The sequence below is a fragment of the Piliocolobus tephrosceles genome, chromosome 11, assembly GCF_002776525.5.
Source record: "Piliocolobus tephrosceles isolate RC106 chromosome 11, ASM277652v3, whole genome shotgun sequence".
Classification (NCBI taxonomy): Eukaryota; Metazoa; Chordata; class Mammalia; order Primates; family Cercopithecidae; genus Piliocolobus; species Piliocolobus tephrosceles.
Window position 1 is genome coordinate 68,319,144 of NC_045444.1, and position 18,524 is coordinate 68,337,667.

An 18,524-nucleotide genomic window follows, 5' to 3' on the forward strand; every position below is an offset into this window, starting at 1 on the left:
CTGTGGATGACTATGCTTGCTTCCCTCTCTGACTTTGCTACTTCGTCAATCCCTCAGCCCATTCCTGCTTGAGTACAATCAAATATTAGAAATGATGCAACATGAAAAGTTAAGAAATCAATATGTTTCAGAATTTCAGATTTTGAAAGACTTTTAAAAATAGTAATCTGGTTTAAGATTTTTCTTTTGACAATGAATCAAATCATTTCAGAGAGATTTGCCATTAAGAGTAGTCAGGACTAGAACTCCAGGCCTCCTGCTCCTGGATTCACATTCCTTTTGCTATACCACTCTTCTTCACCTTGCTGCTTCTGGTTGTTCGTAATTCTTTGGCGTTCCCTGGACCTTTAGAATCTACATAATTCCCGAAGTTAGAATCCCCACCATTCCCGTTACAACAGCAGTATTTACCTATTCTGTTTCCTTTATTCTCAGTGTTCTCTTTCTGTTTGTTTAGATATTAGAAAATTGCATAAATTAATTCTAATGCCTATATTAATGGAGGCTAAAGATTGAAATACTTCTTTCCCTTTCTAGCTAAAATTTTGTTTATTTAAAAACACACCATTGCAATTACTAAGATTTGTGGTAATATAGCAGACCAAGAAGAAAGACATTATGGGCAGGCATTTTTCAGAGCCCCTCACACCACTTGAGAGCCCAGCTTCACATAAAAGACACAGAAGCGGAGAAGCAGTGGTAACAAAGCAGCCAGAACAAGTTAAATAAGGTGGATATAAATATTTTAACTAGGGCTAGACAACACTCCCTGTGTTTTAATATTGTATCTCTCCTTTAATCACAAACTCTTCTTTGTTTAGTTTTCTCTTCTGGTTCAAGAAAAGGCAGATTTCAAGAGGGGCCATTTTAACTTTTAACAGGAAGGACATTTTCTACAGTTATTTTCTCAAATGTAACAGTTTGTTCAACTTCTTTATTGGATTTCCAGGACTGAAACTTATTATCGCCTTTTGTCTACTAATGGCAAATGTATGTATGTAATTCTAAAATTCTCATCTTCTCTTTTGATTCTGTTATTACTCCTAATCTACAAGTTACTTTTTTGGTGTTTTAAATCAATGTAAATAAAATCAGTGATTTTCAAAAATTATAAAAAATATTCAAAGAAAAATAACTAGAAATGTAATCTCATCTTAAGAGAGACACAGCTATGTATGGATCAAACATATTCTGTACTGACATAAACCCCATAGTAGGTTTCCAGACAAATTTGTTAAAGATTACATTAAATTATCCTAATAAAAATGTTCAGTTTTGCTAGGAAAAAATGCATGCCATAGTAACACGAAAAATATAAAAAGTAAATAACTCTCAGTTGTGTAATTAAATTAAAAATTAAAAAGTCTCTTTTACTCTAAAGCAATATGCTCAGTAATTGAGATCATCAGAAAATTAGCTCTGAAGACAATTTTACGTATTCTATAGCCTTTTTGTCCATTAAGGTTAGGAATTACCAAAATTAACTAATATCGAAACTTGAGAAGAAAAGTATATTGAGTATTGAGTATGCATGTATTAGTCTGTATGCATCTTCTGGGTAAGTCATTTTTTTCAAAATAAAATAAAATAAGATAAATATTTAGTAATATCCAAATCTTTTGGTAGAAAGACTAAAAGTCTTCAGGTGTTTACTAATTTCTCTCAACCTTATGGCTATTGTCTAGCAATACTAACTAAGGATAAAATGAAAAAAACAAGGGTAGAACTAGTGGTAACCTTGGTTAATCTTAAAACATGAAAAAACTATAACAGATGAGTCTGTGCCCTGCATATAAAGAATAAAGAATCCAGCCTCCCTCTGCTTGCTAAAGGGGCCTCCCCATGTCCCTTCTTTGAAATTCTGTATTTCTATGGCTTGTATGCCTGTCACTGCACTGATTTCTTATTTTGCTCCAATCTAGTCCCTCCTTTTCAGAGTCTTTTACTGTTTCCTTTCTCATTCTTCTGCTAAGATGATAGTGTTGTCAAGGGTTCTATTGTTGCTTCTCTTCTCATTTTAGTCTACATGCCCCTGAAAATCTCCGGCCACCTATCAGCACCACCTAACTTGAGTTCTCTATTTAGAACTTTAACCAGTAACTTCACCCTCCATAACCACAGTTGGAGCTCATGATCTTTCCCCCAAATCTGCTCTTTACCACCTACACTGAATTTTTGATAAATAGCACCAGCATTAGCCCAGTCCTGCAAGCTAGAAATGTGGTTTTCATGTGATCTGACTTCACACACTAACTCATGTACAGTTACACATTAAATGCCACTGATTCTCCATCATAGCTCATCCATTTAAACTTTTCTCTTCTTTCCTGCAGCCACAATGGTAGCTCTGATCCTGACCATCTTTTGCTTGAACTAGTAATTCAGTCTACTAACTGGCCTACCCTCCTTCTCGACCCTCCAAACCTCTTGCCCTGCCTAGGCAATCCTTCATGTACATTACCACTGATCTTCATAAACCACACATTCAACCAAGATTAAACTCTTCAGGCTTCCTATTGCCTTCAGAGATTTCCAAAGGAAATTTCTCATCATACCTACACCTGGAAACTCTGCTAACTGCTAGTCAGTCTTCAAGAACTAGATCAAATGTTTACTTCTTTGTGAGATCTTCATGATCTACTGATGCAGAGTTAATCACCCCTTTTGGTAACAGCATTGCACGTAGTGCATATCTCTTTTTTATATTTACCACACTGGTGTGATTATGCGTTTAACATGACTGTACTGCCTCTGGATTGTCAACTCTTTGAGGCTCTGGCTGTAACTATTTATCTCTGTGGCTAGACACCTTAAGTTTTCTGCAGAAAAATATACCAATTCCCTCTGGGAACATGAGAGACTAACAGAATTTGCTTAACTTGGAATATAATCCGGCAACAGTTTAGAGCATAAAGTGGAAGAATGAGTGGAAAATAGGGACAAGGAAACAAGTAGGAAGTAAGTTGCTGCAGTACAAACACGGAAGAATGACAAAGTCCTGGATAAAGACAGTGCTGGGGGTCTACCGAAAGGGCACTGCTGGATTTTGTAGAAAACTGTTTGCCTCTTCATAGGATTTAAATTCTGACATTCAAAGAAAATTTTTAAAATTTTGTTTAATAATATTTGTAGGCAATTTGGAGAATAAATATATTCATTGTGTTTCCCCTCCCCTAAATATCCGTTTGCATCATTGGGAGGTGAAACAGATGCTCAGGAAACATGACTGTTACTTGTAGTTTACAAAATGACATATTTCTTGGTTTTAAAAAAGAAGACTAGTAGTATAGTATGGACTATAAAACTGTATTGCCAACTTGGAAATAAATGTCTCTATGATAAAGGTAAGAGATATTCTTGTTTTTGAAATACTCATATAATTGGATATGCTTTGTATGTATAAGGGGCTTCACAAGTGCTCTTTTTATAAGCTTCTGAAAGACCAGAATCTCTCTCTCTCTAATAATCCTATCATCTGATTAGAATGCAGATATTTTGGAGAAATTTATTTTTTGGTTATTTATGTTGACTTATATTTTATGCCTAAATTTTCAACAATTAAGCTTCTAAGAACCCAGTGTCTATAGATCTAACAAATTTTATGACATTTATAAACAAAAAACTATTTTACTTTATAATAAATAATAAAATAAAAAACTTTTATTTTATAAACAGGAACTATTTATTTTAGTTTCTGCATTTGTCATGTTTTCATATTTTAAATAATTTTTAATTAAAATAACACTTCAACATGTTTTAGCCCTAATTTCTGCTTAGGTTATCTGTGACACAGAATTTGATAATTATTTCTTTTTAAATTATATGTTCCACAATAGTGAGACTATTCAATAGTCAAGGTGTATTCTTATAGTACATTCAGAATCTATTCTCATCAAAATTATATATTTCTGAATAATAGTACAAAATTTGCAATTTTTATTTTTTATAATATCATAATGCAGAAAACAGAAACAAGAAAGTAGAAACACACATGCAATTGCAGCATCTTTCAGGAAAAAATAAATTAAGTAGTAAAACTCTCTCTCTCCTCTCTCTTTCTTACCTTTTAAATTAAAAGTTTTATGTTTCTCATTCCACATTTTTCCAGTGGTTATAATATGCATCTATACAAATATTTGTATCTATAGCATAGCTTTTTTTTACAAAAATGAAGTCACATTGTATATACTATTTTGCAAACTTAAAACAAATTGTCAGTGTATCATTGTGAGGTTTCCAATTCAGTACATAATACATAAAAATGTAACTGCTTTAATTTTTTAAATTGAGGTATAATTTACCTACAGTGAAATGGATACATCTTGAGTGTACAGTTCAATGAATTTCAACAAATGTATAGACCAGTGTAAACACATACCCTTTTCAAGATTTAGAACCTTTCCATTTGTTAGCTGATATTTTAAAGGTATACCATAGAATTGACAGTCATCTGTTACCCTCTATAAGAATTCTTTAAGAATTACAAGTTGAGAACACTGGATCCTCTAGAAAGAAAGTTGCATCAAATTCTTCCTCAGAAATTTGAAAGTAAAAGCATGGAATTTCCAGATAACAAATAACGTGACAACTCTTGTATCATTAAAACTTATCTTCAAGAAAATAAATTAGGAAAAACAATAGCACTTTGATTTAAAAAAAAACTTCAGAGAACAGCAATTCTGCAACAACATTATTACTCTCAACATTTTACTTAAGTATTAATGATCTATATTTTTTTCCTCTCATCTGGTACTGAAATTGTTCATTTGCTAACACATATTTGAAGAAGAAAAAAAAATCTATAACATTTAATGAGCTAATTATCACATACAACTTCCATGTACATGTTGGTAGTATGAGTAATACAATAGTGTCCCCTCATTCATGGGGAATGTGTTCCAAAACTCCCAGTGGATGCCTGAAACTACAGAAAGTACCAAATACAGAGCCTACATGTGATGACATTTAATTTATGAATTAGAGACATAAGAGATTAAGAGCAATAACTAATAATAAAATAGAACAATATAACTGTAATAGAAGTTATATGAATGGTATCTCTCCTTCTCAAAACACCTTATTGTACTGTACTTATCCTTCTTATGATAATGCAAGATGATAAAATGCCTACAAGATGAGTGAAGTGAGGTGAATGACATAGGCATTGTGAGGTAGTGTTAGGCTACTAATGACCTTCTGACAATACTCAGAAGGAGGATCACCTGCTTTCAGGGTTCCTGGATCATCAAGCCATGATGATGTCTATGATTTGATATCAGGAGCAGATGATATTGATGACTGACTGGTAAGTAGCATATATAGCACAGGTACGCTGCACAAAAATGATTTATGTCTCTGGCAGGACAAAGTGGAACAACAAAAGATTTCATCACACAAATCAGAATGACACACAATATAAAAACTATGAATTGTTTATTTCTAGAATTTTCCATTTAGTATTTCTGGAAAGCAGTTGACCACACTTAACTGAAATCTCAGCAAGTGAAATCTTGGATGAGGGGGGAACTATTGTACAATATAAGTAAACGTGATAAATGTAAATTAATCAGAGAGCAATTAATCTGGGTTCATTAATGAGAAGTTTTCAAAATAACTTTGACTTACAGAAAGTATGTTTTTCACTTAATTTTAGCTTTTTATTTGAATGAAACACTAATATTTTCATGGCATTGTTATGCTTTTAATAATAATGGCATTAATAACTCATATGAGTTTTATAATTCACAGATTGCTTTCATATACAAGATCTCAAGTAAGCATGAAAACACACATATGAGGTAAATGTGCTAGGTAGACATTGACAATGCTGCTCACACATTCTTTTTTAAGAAAAAGTCCAAACTCCCTTCTATAGGATCCCTATAGGCAGCCATATTTAATATTGCATTAGTCTGTGTCTTTTAGCATCAGCTAATTGGGCAAAGTTGAACACTGATTCAAGGGTGGGAAGTTTATAGAGCATCAAGTACTATATGATGTAGCCTGGCACAAAAGTTAAGCTGGGACCAATAGACTTTCTCTTTTAAGAAATGTGAATTGAGAAAGAGTAATCATCAAGCAGTTAATAGTGGCAGGTAAAAATGAAAGGGTGTTTACAGAGGTGAGCCATGAGGGGCAATCAGGGTCATAAGATGTGATGACAAATCAAAGTTATAAGGGAACAGAGGTAAACAGAAATGCCAGGAAAGAGAAACCTTTGGCCCATGAGAGAGAGGATAGGTAGTGCCCAGAGCTGAGTGTCCCAGTTTTCTGCAGGCAATTTTAGGTAACTTGGTTAAGTCTCTGTTTATTGCAACAACAACAACAACAACAACTACAACAAAAACAATCAAAATAAAAGGTAATCTTATCCCTACTTTGTAAATTGAATAACAGAAGTTCAAAAGAATGGAAATCACCTATCTACTATCAGATGGTCATAAAGTGTTTTAGTAGGTAATGGAAAGCAAACCTCTTAAAGTCAAATAAATGTTTTCTTCACAGATGTTTTCTTAAATCTAAAAGGTTGTCAGAATTATTAGGAGAGTTTTACAACATGTCAATTTCCAGGCCCTGAATGGGACCTATGGATTCATAGTCTTCAGAGATATGACAATGGTTTAATTTCAGAATTTTAAATGAGTTCCCTGATATTATTCTGATGATCATTCAGATTGAGAGCTAAATTATCTACTTTTAAAATAACTTAAAACTTTCCAAATTTGTCTCTTTGTAAAATTAGCTAAAGTCCTATTTTTGAATAAAATATATATATACTGAGAGAGAAAGAAAAAAAGTTTGATTTAACATTATTGAACAAGAACTATAAAAATGAAGAAACCTGGATGTTGTTAACTATTGATTCCTTATAAGGAAAAGAAATTCGAATTTATTGGTCACATTTCCAATATTTGAGCATTAGAAAGAAGTCCACCATAGTCTAGTCATACAGATGTGGCTTGCTAGATACTAGAAATTTACTCATTAATTAACTTCAATGTGGGAATGCAGGCAAAACATAAAACTCTGAGTTCACAATTGGTCGAATATTTTAAGCAAGGTAATGCTTTCAAGCTTTCAATTTTAATACCAGTCAGTATACAGAAACTAAAAATATAATCATGGTAAACTCAAATATAGGCAGGTGTAATGCATTAAAGTCCATGCAATGAGGCAAAGCAACACTAACTAAAAAGTATACTGCCTTGATTTGAGGTTTGGGATTGCTTTTGAGCTCACCTCAGGCTCTCTGGGCTGCTGTGCCCCAATGCCATGCTGTAGATTTCTGTCATCTTTTTCTTAGTTACAACTCCCCACTGTCATACATATAGGGCAGTGGGGATGAAGTCAAGGCATACATTTGCCTACTTATCAACTAGGGTGAACTGAAGAAAGAAAGTACTTTTGGTTTTGCAAATATTTGGATGTCTGAGTACATGTGGCTACTCCTGGGGAAATCCTACTCATAGATAGATGATATAGATATATAGAGACACAGATACAGATATAGATGTCGATACAGATATAGATATAGACCTTTTCCTAAGGGCATAGCAATTAGTGGCCTATGACCTATTGCCTAAGAAAAACAAGGCTAACTAATAAAGAGGCCACGGATCTTCAAGTGAGGAACATCTAGCAAAATTGCCTTTGGAGCCACTGGATGTGTGTGATGATTAATTTTATATCAACTTGACATAGAGTGATCAGATTAAACATTATTTCTGGGTATGCTGTGAGAGTGTTTCCCAATTAGATTAGTATTTAAATGTATGGGCCCAGTAAAATAGATTGCCCTCACTCATGTTGAGTAGACATCATCAGTCCATTGAAGGCCTGAATAGAACAAAAAGGTGAAAAAAGAAGGAATTCACCCCTTTTTCCAACTGAGCTGGAACATCAGTCTTCTTCTGCCATTGGTCAAGGATTTATGCCATAGGCTTCCCTGGTTCTCAGGCATTCAGACCTCACTGGAATCACACCACCTGCTTTCCTGGGTCTCCAACTTCCAGAAAGCAGATCTTGGGACTTCTCAACTCCATAATCATGTGAGCTTTTCCTTATAGTAAATCTCTTCCTAAATATATCCTCTTGGTTCTGTTCTTTGGAGAACACTGACTAATATGACATATTATGATTTATATTCTGTCACTGGATTGGTTAACTATAAAGTAACTTTTGGCAGTTACAGGGTTATAAAAGCTGTTACTTATTACACAAAGCTTCCACTGTCTTTTCTTGGTTTTGATCTTTCCCATTAGTGAAAACAATATCCTACTAACCTTCTTTTCCTCTTCCTCCTCCCACTCATTTGCTTATTAAACTCCATTTCCTGAGCTCAAAGGAGAAAAAAAAAAAAAAACTATTTTTCAATCTTTGTCCTTGGGCTGGCCACAAAGAGGAGGTTTGATCATTAAATTGGATTGGGGCTCATTTTTATAAAGCCACTTTTAAGTAAGTGAAAACTAGACAACATTCCCTAAGGACAAATGTGAAAGTAACAGTCTAATGTAGGATTACCAAAGAAGTCAAATAGCCTGTGCTCTTGTTTCCATTCCATTTCACATACACTAAGACATTAGATGTCACTTATAAAAGATGCTATCAGTGCCTTGCCCATATCTGTTCAGCCTTTACCATTTCATTCCATGTCTCCTCTATTCCCAACATCCAGCACCTAAATCTCTACCTGGGAACTTTCCCTGTATAACAGAGCCCACTCTGCCTATGCATGTGCCTATGCTTCCAGAATCACTCCTTGACTGGTGTATGAATGCCCTACCCTCTCACTCCCTTTATGGAATAACTCTGAGGTGTGTGTTCCATACTGTTTCCTAGAGCTCCCCAGCAAGCTCCAGCTGCCCAGTGGTAACTTGCTAAGTAACACATTATTTCCTCTATTACTTCCCCCTTCCTTACCAATGATCCTGACCAGCAGCTGGTCCACTTTGAGGAATCCTATGCAAAGACATTATTATCTTATACTAAGTAGCAGATACTCAGGATGTGTTAGCAGAATTGGGTAACTTGCTAGCCATATGACAACAAGAATTCCATTGCTGGCTGTAACTGCAGTGGTGATAATCCCTGGAGTACTACAGCACCACAATTGTTATCTCATCTGTGAAGAATTGGGATAAAATACAGATGGAAGAAGATACTTACACACAGCATCTGAGAGCTGTAAAGGCAATGGTAGTTATAGCACCTATGAAATTGGGCAGCTATTGATAAGTGCCACTGAAATGCTTAAAGCAAGAAAATGACAGTGTCAGTTGAGCTCTCTGTAAACTCAGGGCAAGGTGCGAAGACCAAAAAGTCTCTGTGGCTGTATTTAAACACACTTGCCTTCTCCAGCTGGAGTAATATGTTGCCTTATTGTGGGAAAGGCTAAAACACAGAACCAGTAAGCCCTATATGGTGAAGTAAGGCCTTGAGAAGAAAGAATAAGACCATGATATGTGGGATAGGGACAATGCGGGTGGATGCATTTGGTAACACTGAGCCCTCTAATTTCTTAGAACCCCAACAGAAGTGCCTCACCCCCAGTTGTTAGAGGATAACAGCCTTTCTTTTACTGGAGACTATGCAAAGACCTCACCTGAAGCAGGTGGCTCACAAGCTAATGTTGCCCCACTTTACTTCATTACTTCCAGATCAATAATAGGGTTAAGTCTCAGCATGACCCAGCTGGGGAAACAGTCCCTTCTATAAGAGGAAGGTGATTATTAACCAAATTAACCATAGGATATCAATATTATATATTAGCAAAAGCTGAGAGAATATGCCTGAGAATAAGTCTTGAGGACTCTAGACTTTAAGTGCTGAAATATAAGTAATGGAATATAAGGTTGAATATATACACATACACACACACATTTAAAAACAGATCAAGATCAGGGGAGCTGAAAAAGCCAATATTTGACTACAGAGGAAATTTACAATTTCTCAGCCAGTGTTCCAAGCAGAAACAGTGTTAGATTCAAAACCCATTAACTAGCAAAGCTAGGTCCCCTTGTAGAAGAATCCTGCAACACCACAGCAAATGTATAGAGTATCAATTCCCCAATATTTCTCCCGAAATACCAGGGTGTCTGTACACTGGGGAAAAATACATATTTTAAGGTGTGTTGGATACCAAGAGACCCTGAATACCATCAAGGCCTGACTGTTATAGGGTATATAGGTGCCAGGTAATAAATGGAGGCCTGGCCCAAGTGTGTCTCACAGTGGACCTAATATGTCCACAAACTCATCTGGTGATTATTTCCCTAGTTCTTGAATACAGAATCTGGATCGATATACTTAGCAACCAGCAGAACCTTTCAGTTGGTTCCCTGATCTTTTCAGTAAGAGCCGTTATGGTAGGAAAGACCAAGTACAAGTTCTTAATACTGCTTCCTCCTCTCTGGCCAGGAATGTAATTCAAATGCAATGTGGCATCCTAGATGAAATGGCAGAGATTCGTCCCACCACCAATGACTTAAAGGTGCAGCATGGTCATCTCCATCATATCCCCAATTAATTCACCATTCTGGACCTGCAAAAACAGCCTGCAACATGGCACATGGCAGTCAAATACTACAAATTAAATGAAACGACAGCTCCCTTTACAGTTTCTGCGCTAGATGTGTTATCTGTTCTACAGCAGAGCAAGAAAGCCTCTGATATACAATATACCACTACTGAATTGATAAATATTTTTTCCATACTCATCAGAAAGAAGGATCAGTAGCAGTTCAGATCCACATGGTTGCATAACAATGTGTTCTTGATTATACACCAAGACTGCTAACTTTCTTGCTGTCCAACACAATATAATCTGAAGAGATCTCTATCATTTGGACATCCTTCAGAAAGTCACACCGGTGCATTGTATTGATGATAGCATGCTACTTAAACTTGAGCAGCAGCTAGTAATAAGGACAACCACACTGTGACATATCTCAGACAGACAGTGGGAGGTAAATCTTCCTAATTCAGGGGTGTATCACATTGGTGAAGTTTGTAGTAGTCCAATTGTCTGGGACATGCTGTCCTAAATGCCCCAAGGTAAAGAACAAGTTATTGTACTTTGCACATCCAGCACTAAGAAAGAAACATGACCCTTAACATTGCCTCTTCAGATTTTCAAGTCAGTTCTGCCCATTTCAGACTATTCACTGATCTGTTCATCAGGTGAGTTGGATGTTAAACAGATAAAGCCTAATATACTAAATATACTGAGAAAATGTAAATAAGCTTCAAAAATAGGTAGACTAGACTTCTATGTTTCACTGATACGTTTTTCATAACTATGGCTTCATGGGAGGTTCCGTATGACTGGCTGATGGAGCTAGAGTAAAACCTGGACTTGGTTCTTTGATAGGCCATTGTGATAAATTGTTGGGAGTTGAAAATTCTGTAATAGATCCTCGCTCTGTGATAGCCCTGAAAGACAACAGTATGGACAAACCCTCCCTTGGGCACAGCTTTGAGCAGTGTATGTAGCCATCAATTGTGCAGGGGGAGAACATATATTCAAGAGGAGGATATATATGAACCACTGAGCAGTTACAAATGAATGTTTGGTAAGTGGCTTTGGAAAAAGCAAGATTGGAAGACTAAGGATAACAATGTCTAGAGAAGAAATAGTGGAAATAATTATAGAAGCAGGCACAAAATATGTAGATCTTGGCCTCTTGTATAAATGTCCTCTGAATTAGATGCACTGAACAAACAAATGGATAGAATTACATTTCTAGTAGAACAAGTTGTTTTTGTTTTTCTTGGCTACTACACTTATTGTGTAATGGCCCATGAAATGAATAATTATTGTGACATGGATGTACGCTATGCATGGGCTCTCTCTTACAATGTTGTTCAAGCTACTTCCTCTGTCAAATGACTGATTTCTCACAATCAGAGATGAACTTGCAACTTGATTGCAAGTGGATAATATCTGACCTTTTCCTACCTGGAAAGAGCAGTAATTTTTCATTATTGTGATCAATAAATATTTTAGATATGGGTTTAACTTTTCTGTCTAAATGTCTCATCTAGCAATATTATCTAAGGACTCAGAAAATGGGAGATTTATCATCACAAGATGGCGTATGATGCCTCCTTGAACTAAAGAACCCATATTACAGCAAAGGAAAGATGACAAAATATAAATGACTGTGAAATATCACTCATTTTACAATATATTGCATTACCTCAAATCTGCTGGCCTGACAGAATGTTGAATTCGTTTCTTAAAGGCACAAGTAAACAAACCAATCTGTGGATGGCACTGTTACTCTGTGGGATTTGGACACTAGTCTTTAAATGCCAATGGCTACTATGTGGTGTTGTGTCTCTAATAGGTGGAATACATGACTCTGAGAACCAAAAGGTCAAACTATAAGTGCCCTTTTATTATCTGTCCAAGTGACCCAGTTGGGTGATGTGTGCTTCCCATGTTGCACTTTCAACTCAGCTGTAAAAGATACACTTGATTTCCAAGGTGTGGTAGTGGTGCAGGAGTGCTTTTACAAGGGAGGTTATAGTAAGGGCTCTACTAAACTATGGCTGCCACCTGATCATTTTGTTATCCTGATCCTGATATATTAGAAGGAAAATATAAAAGAGTGAGTATGTTGACACAAATAATAAATCATAATCATTTTTTTTTTTTTAAAAAAAAAGACATTTATTCAGCGTCACGATCAGACTATTACATTTAGCAATCAACAGCATGGGTGCAAAAAAAAAAATCTACATTAAAACCCTTTGTTGGAATGCTTTACACTTTCCACAGAACAGAAACTAAAATAACCTGTTATACAATTAGTCACAAATACAGTCCTCGAGTTTTTTGCCCATACACATGAGTATTTGTCTAAAACATGTCTTCTTTGTAGCAGCTAGGCCCTGCCACCACTGTGCTTGGCTGAGTTCACAAATCTGTTGTAACCTGTAGCTTCCCTGTCACTTCTCTGGCTCTCCTCTCCTGCTAAGCTTTGTTTCCTAATTAAAATCTTCTGCCACTGCCATAGCTACTGCTGCTGCTGGAACCGCCATAGCCACCTTGGTTTCGTGGTTTTGCAAAGTATTGGCCTCCACCGCCATAGGGGCCAGAGCTTCTGCCTCCAAAATTTCCTCCCTTCATGGGTCCAAAATTTGAAGACTGATTGTTGTAATTGCCAAAATCATTGTAGCTTCCACCACCTCCAAAATTGCTTCCATCATTACCAAATCCATTATAGCCATCCCCACTGCCACCATATCCACCACCACCACGGCTGCCACCAAAGCCACCACGACCACTGAAGTTTCCTCCACGACCGAAGTTGTCATTCCCACCGAAACCACCTCCACGACCACCACCAAAGTTTCCAGAACCACTTCGACCTCTTTGGCTGGATGAAGCACTAGCCATCTCTTGCTTTGACAGGGCTTTCCTAACTTCACAGTTGTGGCCATTCACAGTATGGTATTTCTGAATGACAATCTTATCCACGGAGTCATGGTCATCAAAGGTTACAAAGGCAAAGCCCCTTTTCTTGCCACTGCCTCGGTCGGTCATGATTTCAATCACTTCAATTTTCCCATACTGTTCAAAATAATCTCTTAGGTGATGTTCTTCAGTGTCTTCTTTAATGCCACCAACAAATATCTTTTCCACAGTTAAGTGGGCACCTGGTCTTTGAGAATCTTCTCTTGAGACAGCTCTCTTTGGTTCCACAACTCTTCCGTCCACCTTGTGTGGCCTTGCATTCATAGCTGCATCCACCTCCTCCACAGTGGCATATGTGACAAACCCAAAGCCCCTGGAACGCTTGGTGTTTGGATCTCTCATTACCACACAGTCCGTGAGCGTTCCCCATTGCTCAAAATGGCTCCTCAGGCTCTCATCGGTTGTTTCAAAGCTCAACCCTCCAATGAAGAGCTTCCTCAGCTGTTCGGGCTCTTTAGGAGACTCTGACTTAGACATGACGGCAGGGAGAAGAGAGACTTTAACGATGCTTCTTCGGCGGCGTCCACGGGCAGAAAGGAGCATAATCATAATGACAAGAAAGTAGTACTGATGCAAAATGATAATGAATAGTATGTCTTAGAATTCAGGCGACTCACTGGGGAGCTCTTGGTGCCCCCAAGCCTAGTGATAACCATGGACAAACAATTACTGCGACCTCTGTCTGAAAAGGTCGTAGGAACCAGGGGCTCAAGCCCCTCGGGATGAAAGTCTTTGTTACCCACAGGACAAGCCTACACCTACAGAAATACTGGCCAAGGATGAGAGGAATCTAGAATGAGTGATACAGGAGGTGCATGATGATTATTAATTATAGTTTTAGGATTAATTGTAGCAGTAAGGACTACAAAATCCACCATTAGCTCTCTGCTACTAAGTTGTTGGGTTTTTAAAAGAAATTGTAATCTCCTGCCACCTAGAAGAATATGTAGCAGGATGGGGTGAAATTAATGGAGGCATCAGTGGATATTAATAGTGGTAGGTTGGATTATAGCAAACATCCATAATAATTCAGCCCTTAACATTTCAATACGTGCCAGCCCAACTTTGAACTGCAGTTCTTGTGTCTCTTTATCTGACTTTTTTCTCTGGCTTTTGAAGCCTCTTCTGCCCTTGCACTTGGTAAGACAGATTGCAATAGAATTAATACCTCTATGAGAAACCCTCAATTATGGGCATGCCTCAGAGATACTGTGGGCTTAGTTCCAGACCACTGCAATAGTGCAAATGTTGGAATAAAGTGAGTCACACAAATTTTTTAGTTTCCCAGTACATATAAATTATGTTTATACTACACTGTAGTCTTTTAAGTATGCAACAGCATTATGTATAAAAATGTATATAACTTAATTTAAAACACTTCATTGCTAAAAAATGCTAACAATCATCTGAGCCTTTCAGCAAGTTGTAATCTTTTTGCTGGTAAACGGTTCTGCCTCTGTGTTTATGTCTGATGACTGATCAGGGTGGTGGTTGCTGAAGGCTGAGGTAGCTGTGCCAGTTTCTTAAACATAAGACAACAATCAATTTTGTCACACGGACTGATTCCTTCTTTCATAAAAGATTTATCTGTAGCATGCAACCCTGTTTGATAGCATTTGACTCACAGTACTTCTTTCAAAATTGAAGTCAGTCCTCTTAAACTCTGCCACTGATTTACCAACTAAGTATTTTTTTGCCAACTAAGTTTTTGTAATATTCTAAATTCTTCGCTGTTATTTCAACAATGTTCACAGCATCTTCACCAGGAGTAGATTCCATTTCAAGAAACCACTTTCTTTGCACATGCACAAGAAGCAACTCTTTACCCATTTAAGTTTTAACATGAGATTGCAGCAATTCAGCTACATCTTCAGGCTCTACTTCTAATTCTAGTTCTCTTACTATTTCTACAACATCTGCAGTGACTTCCTTTACTGAAGTCATGAACCCCTCAAAGTCATACCTGAGGGTTGGAATCAATGTCTTCCAATTTCTGTTAATGTTGATGTTTTGACCTCCTTTCAGGAATCATAAAAGTCATCTGGAATGGTGAATCTTCTCCAGATGCTTTCAATTTATTTTGCCCAGATCCAACAAAGGGATCACTATCTATGGCAGTGATAGCCTTACAAGATATATTTCTTAGATAGTAAGACTTGAAAGTCAAAATTACTCCTTGATCCATGGGCTGCAGAATGGATGTTTTGTTAGCAGGCATGAAAACAATATTAACTTCATATTTCTCCATTAGAGCTCTTGGGTGACTAGGTGCATTGTTAATGAGTAGTGACATTTGAAATGAAATAATTTTTTCCAAGCAATGGGCCTCAACAGTGTGCTTACAATAATTTACAAACCATGCTGTAAACAGATGGACTGTCATCCAGGCTTGATCATTCCATTTCTAGAGCACAGGCAGAATAGCTCTGTTATTTCATTCTTAAGGGGTCTGGGATTTTCAGAATGGCAAATGAGCATTGGCTCCAAGTTAAAGTCACCTGCTACACTAGCCCCTAACAGTAGAGTCAGCCTGTCCTTTGAGGCTTTGAGAAGTCAATATCTGGCTTCAAAGCTTGGCATTGACTTCTCCTATTTAGCAATGAAAGTACTAGATGGTATCTTTTCCATTATCAGGCTGATTTATCTTCATTGAAAATCTGCTGTTTAATGAAACCACCTCATCAATGATCTTACCTCTATCTTCTGGATAAATTGCTGCAGCTTTTACATCAGTATTTGCTGCTCCATCTTGCACATTTATGTTATAGAGATGGCTTCTTTTCTGTTTGTCTGTCTGTTTTTTGAGATGGAGTCTCTCTGTGTCACCAGGCTGGAGTGCAGTGGCAAGATCTCTGCTCACTGCAACCTCTGCCTCCCGGGTTCAGGTGATTCTCCTGTCTCAACCTCCCCAGTAGCTGGGAATAGGCATGCGCCACCACAACTGGCTAATTTTTGTATTTTTAGTAGAGACACGATTTCACCATGTCAGCCCTTGACCTTGTGAACTGCCCACCTCAGCCTCCCAAAGTGCTGGGATTACAGGCGTGAGACACTGCACCCAGCCAATGGCTTCTTTTCTTAATCCTCATAAACCAGCCTCTGCTAGCTTCAAAATTCTTCTGCAGCTTTCTCACCTCTCTCTGTCTTCATATAATTGAAGAGAGTCAAGGCCTTGCCCTGGGTTAGGCTTTGGCTTAAGGGCATATTGTGACTGGTTTGATCTTCTATCCAGACAACTAAAACTTTCTCCATATCAGCAATAAGGCTGTTTTGCTTTCTTATCATTCATGTTTTCACTAGAGTACCCCTGTTAATTTCCTTCAAGAACTTTTCCTTTGCATTCACAACTAGGCTAACTGTTTGGCATAAGAGACGTAGCTTTTGTCCTGTCTTGACTTTCAACTTGCCTTCCTCATTCAACTTAATCATTTCTAGCTTATGATTTAAAGTGGAAGACATGTGACTTCCTTTTACTTGAACAGCTAGAGGCCACTCTAGGGTTATTAACTGTCCTAATTTCAATAATACTGTGTCTCAAAGAATAGGAAGGCCAAAGAGAGGGAGAAAAACACGGGAATGGCTGGTTGGTGGAGCAGCCAGAACGCACACAACATTTATCAATTGAATTTGCCATCTTATATGGCATGATTTAGTGGTGCCCCAAAACAATTACAATAGTAACATCAAAGGTCACTGATCACCATAACAGATACAATAATAACAATATAGTTTGCAAGAATTACTAAAATACGACACAGAGACATGAAATAAGGATATGCTATTGGAAAAAATGGCACTGATAGACTTGCTTGATGCAGGCAGTGTTGCCATCAACCTTCAATAAAATTAGTATATAAAGACCCCAACTCCATTGTCCCTCAGATGAAATAACTCTAAGGAACATGCATTACATTTTTCCCCAGAGTCCCTCAGTAGGATTGAGTTTCAGTTGTCCACCAAGAAAACACATGAATTAATAACACTTGCCTAATAACACTTACATTATTGGCTTCCTTCCTTTCTTGTCTCTCTTCTCCAATCTTCTATTGATGTTTGTTGGGATTATTCCCACAATAAACAAACTAAATTCAAATCTTTTTTTCAGAGTCTATTTTTGAGGAAACTCAAAATAAGACAGCAACTAATCTCCAGGTACCTCAGCTTCCCCCTTTGTTAAGTAAGTTTTTCCTCTACATCCTGAATAAGCCATTTTTTTTTTCTTTAAAGGGCCAAATACAGGCCTTGTAAGGCATACTTTCAGCTTTACCCTTACAGATAATACATAAATAAATGAGCCTGTGTTCCAATAAAACTTTATAAAAAGAGACTGCTGACCAGATTTAGCTCATGAACTATAGTTTGCTGATCATTGCTCTAAATTAATTCCAAGTTTCTTTCATGGTCTAAAATTCAGTACTGTATGCCTCTGAATTCAGACAACACTTTGGAAATCCTACAAATTGCAAGAGATTATCAGTAGCTCTATAAAGAGATTATGAAGTTTATAAAAATCAAACAATCTAAAATTGTTGCTAAGTATTAGAATTTCAAAATGTATTCACTAATGATAAAAGTGATATATTTATTATTGTTGTTTTTACTATCTTAAAAGTAGATAATTATTTTTATTATATGGTAATTTGACAAATTATAATTGTATGTATTTATGAGGTAAAAGTGTTGTTATGATATAGGTATACAAAGTGGAATGATTAAATCAAGCTAATTAACATATCCATCACCTCAAACATTTACTATTTTTTGTGATAAGAACATCTGAAATTTACTCTCTTAGCAAATTTAAAATACACAATACACCATTTTGAACTATGGACATCATACTGTGCAATAGAGTTCAAAAAACGTATTTCTCTTATTTAACTAAAACTTTGTATTCTCTAAACAATATCTCCTCATATCCTCCATCCCCAGCCTCTGGTAACCACTATTCTACTATCTGTTTCTTTGAGTTCAATTGTTTTAAATTCTATACATAAGTGAGAACATGTAGTATTAGTTTTTCCTTGCCTGGCTTATTTTACTT

The 18,524-nt window shown here is 36.7% G+C and overlaps 1 protein-coding gene and 1 pseudogene across 7 annotated transcripts in view; both read right to left on the reverse strand.

Moving 5' to 3' along the window:
* Window positions 1–18,524, reverse strand: part of PDE1A (phosphodiesterase 1A) — a 404,293-nt gene that overhangs the window by 164,650 nt on the left and 221,119 nt on the right. The window lies entirely within an intron of this gene.
* On the reverse strand, window positions 12,647–14,017 carry LOC111542795 (annotated as a pseudogene). The gene has a single exon (XR_004229208.1). The product of XR_004229208.1 is annotated as a heterogeneous nuclear ribonucleoprotein A1-like (transcript).